Genomic DNA, 7178 nt, shown 5'->3' with positions numbered 1-7178 from the left:
ATTCTCTCCTGGATCATATTGGTATCTACTCACTACCCCTAGTGAGTATGCCACATCTGGTCGTGTACATGTCATGGCTGTAGCGAAAAGTTAGTGCAGGGGCAAAATGGTAATTTTAAAACTTTTTCAAAATTACTATTTAACAGCGGAATTATTAATTAATCTCATTAATTAATACTAATTAACCCTACACTAGGATCTAAATATGATACAACAGCATACATTTAAATTTGAAATTCAAATTTGAATCAGTAAACTTTTACAGTACTGTGTTCAGAACACATCACCTTTTGCGGGTAGTCGATCACCGCAATCTGATCACCGTCGGAGGGCTCTGATCGTCACGTCACAGCCACCCAACTGTCTGGCCTCTGCGGATTGTCCACACGCACCGACAAGTCAAGTACTTGACTACACCCAGCAGCCTTCCGTCACTGAATTAGAAATTCAGGTAGTCCAGTGTCTAAGTGTAGTGAGTTGCTTGCAAGTCACCGTGGTGGTCTCAGGTAGGAGGGACATTTATACCCATATTCCATCAGATCAAATCTTGACAGTAGAAATAGCTCTGAAATCGGTCATGTTCAGTGCAGATGTACCCTTACATCTCACCTGTATGCCATACCAGTGTCTCCACACTCATTGGTTAAGAGGACAACCAACCTATATGGCACACAATGACCTATGCTTGATAAACATTGTCGTTCTTGGTAACAATGTATCATTTGGTCGCAAACAAATTTAAGGACTAAACGATAAATCCTCCTTTGTCGAGTCAAAATAGTCCTAAGGACTTCACCACAAATAGGAGTTCATTAGAAGATGAAATACTTTGTGATGAAAAATACCAAAATAATTTTTATTAATTCATAATTCATGTACATATACAAAAATGAGCACAACCGTCAGCAGGCTGACGATTGGCTTTGGGACACTATTCCCAATAAGAAAATAAATAGGAAAATAGAATTCATTTACTTTCACTAACACATCTTCCAGCATTCCCTTGGGTACCTTAATAGATCGGTCTTCTAGTTGTAAGGTCACCGTCGTGGGTTTTAACTCTCCAAATCCAAATAGATCATATACAGAGCTCGGGAGAAGGTTGACACTTGCACCCAAATCTAATAATGCCTTCTTAATCGTGAGGTCCTCTATGACATAAGAAATAATTGGGGTACTTGGATCTTTCAGTTTGGGTGAGCAATTTACTGAAAAATTGAGCTAGCCTGCTCAATTAGGTGGACTTTTCTTGGTATTTGTGGCTTTGATTTTTGTTTCTATGTACACAGGTCCTTTAGAAATTTGGCATAGATCGAAACTTGCTTAATGGCATCGAGAAGGGGTATGTTTATCTGGACCTATTTAAACAGTTCCAACATTTCATTCATTTTTATACCCTTCTTATCAAGAGACAGAGGGGATTCTAAAGCACTAGGAAATGGAGCCTTAGGTGCATGTGCTGGGTTAACAGGTTCTTTCCTCTCTTTAGGTTTCTTTTTTTTTGATGTGGCTGGAATTGGTTGCTCTTGTTGTTGGGTTATTTCAGGTTGATTTAAGGTTTTTTCGCTTCTAAGGGTCATAATCGATTTGGCATGTTCGAGAAAAATTTCAGGACCAATGGTGCTTTCAGCCATGTACTGTCCTTTTGGGTTATTAATAGGCTGACTGGGTAATTTGCCTTCTTTCCTCCTACTGAAAGCTGTTGCTAGCTGACCTATCTGGGTTTCTAGCTTTGCTATTGATTGTGTATGGGAGTGAAGGAGTTGGGTATTCATTTCTAGTCCTTTAAGTGCTTGCAGCAGCTTTTCTTCGAAAGTCGAGTTATGAGTACTCGGGGTGGGTTGAGGAGGGTCCTGGTATTATGACTGAGATGGATGCCTATAAACTGCATCCGGATAACCTGATCTTTGTTGCACTGGAGGAACCACTGGTTGTGATTTCCATGAGAAATTTGGATGGTTTCTCCATCCTAGATTGTACATACTAGAATAGGAGTTGTTCTCTGGTCTATGAGTAGTTTGGGCTTGATGGACTTGTTCTTGTACATATTCAGAAAACTATGGTGCAACTGAACAATCATTCACACAATGAGTGGGGCTCGAACATAATGCGCATATATCTTGCATCTGACAAGATGGAGAAGAGGAATGTCCCATACTTAATAATCGATCTAACTTTTGGGACAATTCATCTACCTTATGATGGATATCTATTGAGTTTTCTACTTCATATATTCCACCTCTCTTTGGGTTTAACATGGGTTTATCTCTAATGGAGGCAGACATATGATGTAATAAATTTTTACTTAAAATTTCAAACAGTTGCCATACCTCTTCCTCACTTTTGAGCATGAATGTTCCATCGCATGATGCATCGACCATTTGTCGATGTCTTTCAAATAGCCCATCATAAAAATATTGTATTAACTGCCATTTAGGTACAGCATGGTGGGAATATTTTCTAATAAGGTCCTTTAACCTCTCCCATGTTTCATGGAATATTTCTCCATCTAATTGAAAAAAACTAGTTATGGCTTTTCTTATTTGATTAGTTTTTCCTATGGGAAAATATTTCTTGAGAAACTCTCCTTGCAGCTGGTCCCAGGTTGATATAGTCATGGAATCCAAAGTATGTAGCCAGTATTTGGCCTTATCCTTAAGTGAGAAAGAAAATAATTTTAACCTAGGAGCATCATCGGAGAAGTTGTGAATCTTGATAGTTGAGCATATCTCAAAAATTCTTCAAGATGTTTATAAGGGTCCTCATTACTAAGTCCATAAAATGAAGGTAAGATTTAGATTATACTGGACTTAATTTCATATTGGGTGGCCTCCATAGGGGGCACTTGAATACAAGGAGAGTAGGTATATGTGGAAGGAGTAAAGTACTCCTTCAACTGCCTAGGTGGATCATTCTTCTGATTTCGTTCCATGTTTTTATGTCTGTTGGGTCTAAAGGTTCTTTCTATTTCTGGATCAAAAGGTTGGATTTTTGATCGTAACGATCTATGACCGAGCATACACCCTACAATTATACTTTAGAGCAAACACAAAAAATTTTAATTTTTATAATATATATATATATATTTTAATAAAGTGAGAAAAGAGTGAAGGAAATCTAAAGAGAAGAACCTAAGAATCTTAAATCTATGAAAAGGGAGAAATTAGTTAATGTTTAAATGTTAATTACAATCAACTTAAACAAGCATAGACTCTCTATCCTAGGGTTAACCTAGATCTAGATAGCTCCTATCTTTCAAGACCGCCTTTGAGCACTCCAAGCTCAAGACTGACTAACTGACTCGGTCAGGTAAGTGTAAGATGTGGGAGGTTCCCTGCTCGTTGCTTTCTTTAGACACCAACTGAGTTAGCCAGGTCAGTCAATGAAACCAATTGAAAACTACTTTCTTACTTGCCTTAGACACCGAGCAATTAACCAATCTGCACTCGGTTCAACTCTAGAGCTTTCTTGTCCTATTGAGCTCGAAATTTCTAGGGCTGACGTCTAGTTGATTTTAAAATTAAGACTTGGTTTAATGCAAAATGAAGGATATGATTTTTGGATCAAGGAAGGGTGATCAAATCCCTACCTTATCTGATTAATGGGTTATTGCTCTTAAGATTAATTATGGAGATGAGATGCAACAAACCAAGATGTCCAATCTTCGTAATTAGTATACAGTCAAGACTAAATTAAATCAATTTGTTTCTCTTTTTAGATTTTATGATTAAGTCTCTAATTTTTTAAATGGTTTATGAGGTGTCAATGTAGAGATAAATTTTTTTTAAAGCAATTAAAATAAAAAAAAATAATTATATTAAAAGTTAACTCAAGAATATAAAGAAAATAAACTAAAGCAATTCAGCAAGTAAGCAAATATTTATAATATTTTTTTTTATAAATCAAGAGAACAAAAAGCAAACAAGTAAATAAAGTAGTTAACTAAAAAGACTATAAATTAAAGAAAGTAATAAATATATTTAAAAAAAAAATCAACCATGCCAAGATCCCCGACAATGACGTCAAAATTTGATGCGCATCATCAGGGCACCAAAAATAAACCTAATTCTAACTTACTATGTAGCTAGGGTGAATCAGGATCATTTCACAGGTATCTCGGATAATTATTTATAATTAATAAAAGAAAGAGAAGATTGATTTTAATTAATTACTAAGAAAATAATAATTTAAGTTTAATTCATGAAAGAAAATTGAATAGGAAAGAAACCTCAAAAATTCAGAATCCACCATGTAAAATAGATTCTATTTTCTTTTACTTTTATGTCGTAATGATGAGATTTGTAATTAAGAAGCAGCGTAATTTACCTCGGATAGGTACGAACCATATCCTTGGATTATGACTCATCCGTCCAGAGTATAGATTATCTTAACTCAACTACAAGTTAGAGACTTGAACTTGAAATGTAACAATCTATCTCTCCTAGCACATACCGTATCTGTAGATCACGACATATCTGTAAAAAGAATAAATCATACACGTCGAATCCAAATCTCTAAAAAATAAGAAAGAATATTAAATGAGCATGAAGCATAAAATAATTCTTTATTTCATTGCATAGAAAATAAATACAAGATAAAGAAAATAAATCTGTGTTGCAGGCTTCATCGTCTTTCCGAGTTGAAGGAGTCTAGCCTTCCATAGAACTCTTGCACGCTGACATCCTGGGATTGAGCAGATGGATTGTTTGGAAGGTTGGAGATAGAAGAGAAGGGCTGGTGTGTGATGGATGGTGGAAGCTTTTTGGATGTTTGGAGGGCTAGGCTAGATGCAATATGGAATGAGAATGATGGAAGAAGAGATGGAGAATGGCGGTGTCCAGCGTGTCCTCCTTTCTTCGCTCTTGTGGTTTTTCTTTTAATAAAGCTCCAAGCCGCATCCGAGTCACGTAAATGCTTCTGCACCATGTTCTCACATCTGTTCTGTAGCTCCTGCATTAGTTTTGCTTGCTTCATAACGTCTTCATTGCAAGCTCCTAACTCGTGCACAAATCGCATGGATGCCGTTTTTATTAACTTGTCAGCTATGCATTTAAATCTCTCAGCTCTTGGTCCAACATCTGCATCCAATTCCCACACCTTACCAGCACTTGATCCCAACACCAAAAAGTCACACGCCATGCCAACCCACATACCAGCATAAGCCACGTGCCACTTCCTCTATTTATAGTTAACTTCCCAACACCAAATCGCATGGGTCCCATCTAAAAAATCAGTTTTTATCATGTGAACCACTTTCTTTTAAGCCACTGGGAGGGTTGTGTCCTAAAAACCATGCACGTCCAAGCTTGCATACCATCTATTGACTTCATAACATGCCAAGCCTTGCATTAAATAAATTTTAAAATTCATGCACATTTGCTTAGTCCATCAGGTGTTGTGATCTTAGAACTTGGATATGCAGCTAATCGACTTGGATTCGAGCTCAGGCTTGGTCACATAGTTGATCTGTAATTAGGCCTTTATACTTGATAATTTTTGAAAAAAATATAAAATAATAGAGATTAAATAGCACAGGTATAATGCTTCTCGTGGCATAATTAATGTATTGATCAATACTAACTCATTTTAAATAGGTTGTACACGTCCTATGACTCATGTTCTTTAGAGACTTTCTCTTTGAGTTCATCCTCACACTGTTTTCAAAAAAATAGTATGATTGCTCACAATCACATTGTGAACCACTGAAAAGAGAAAGTGACATCCCAAACCCTTTTGGGATATCTCATAAATGATCTTTTATAGACCTATCCTCTAACTCGTCCACCATATCATATCTCATATGGTGTGGTGAAAACCAACTTTAGAGGAAACTTTATTTTAGAAATTAAATTTTATTCCTAAAGAAATAATAGTTGAACTAGTGATATTCATGATGGACCGGACCATATCTCATATAGCACCATTCCTCCATATATATACACCGTTGAGCTGAGGTGTACAAGGAGAATTTTATCATGAAACTATGCCATTTTCTTTAGATAATCGATAAATTTTCTATTTGGTATTGCTAATCAAAGTACCTTTAGGATTTTTTTCTCGATTTATCTTTTCTACTTCATATCTGAATTCTTTAAACTTTTCAAAGTCTTTTAGATTTGTATCTCACATACATACCTATATCATGACTGCTCATTAGTAAAGATGATGAAGTAGTGATAACCTTCTAGTCAGGCTCATCAAATAGGCCATACACATCGTATGTGTACTAGAGTTAGTATCTGAGTAGTCTTATCCCTTTAACCTATAAAGGACAGCTTGGTCATTAATCCTCAAAGAGATGATTCACAGACTAGATATGACTTAACAGTCAATGAGCCCAAAAGTCTATTTTCTTCAATCGACAAATCATTTTTTCTCATACATGACCTAACCAAAAGAACCATCTATATACTTCAGGCTATTTAGTTCTAGATCTCTTAGATCCAATGGTATTTACTATTTGCTCAAATAAGTTCACAAATGCATCACCATGAAAGTGATAAAGAACTAAATCCAAATGATAATCACTGAGGTTAGGTGCCCACGACCTCAATACAATTTTTGCACCATTGTCGACTCAAAAAGAGTCACTTCACCTTGTCTTAGTCCTCTTCTTTCCTTAGACCCTATACTAAAGTGCATAATATGCATTAGAGTTTAATGAAAAAGGAAAAATCATAAGATCAATTTTGAGCAATTCGACATACCTTCCAAAGGTGTGTCAATATTTTTTAGGTTCTTCAAGTATGTATCTCTGAACTTTTCAAGATCTCTTAGTTATCAGTATATTGATCAATTCAGTTAATGTGCTATAATATTTATTCATATAATAGTTTCACAAACTATCCGTATGAATCTGAAATTGTTGGATCAAACCTATTAGCAATTTTTTATGCATGATCATGTCGAGCTTTTCAAGCTCTTTAATGTCTTTGATCATCGATCATGGATAAACTGTCCATCACACATCTCATGCACTGTGCGACTCTGATCATCTTATAACTATTGTAGATGAATCAGCATGTCATTATGCATATATTGGATTTCATCAACTATGGAATCCAATTTATAGCACCTAACCTAATTATCAATGTCTAACCATTTGTCAAGTATAGCTTGTTGACTATAGATTGGACAAGCTGATGATATTGGGTTAACCTGATCAAGAATCATGGTTT

At 35.8% G+C, this 7178-nt stretch overlaps 1 non-coding gene across 1 annotated transcript; it reads left to right on the top strand.

Annotated features, from left to right (window-relative positions):
* Nucleotides 1-2440: 2440 nt before the first annotated feature.
* Nucleotides 2441-2546, top strand: LOC140852768 (small nucleolar RNA R71). Its single transcript, XR_012135666.1, has one exon. It is a non-coding gene; the product is annotated as a small nucleolar RNA R71 (small nucleolar RNA).
* Nucleotides 2547-7178: the final 4632 nt, after the last annotated feature.

The sequence above is a fragment of the Elaeis guineensis genome, chromosome 11 (assembly GCF_000442705.2).
Source record: "Elaeis guineensis isolate ETL-2024a chromosome 11, EG11, whole genome shotgun sequence".
NCBI classification, from domain to species: domain Eukaryota; kingdom Viridiplantae; phylum Streptophyta; class Magnoliopsida; order Arecales; family Arecaceae; genus Elaeis; species Elaeis guineensis.
Note: the sequence above shows the minus strand (reverse complement) of the source record. Positions and strands in the feature narration are given on the sequence as shown.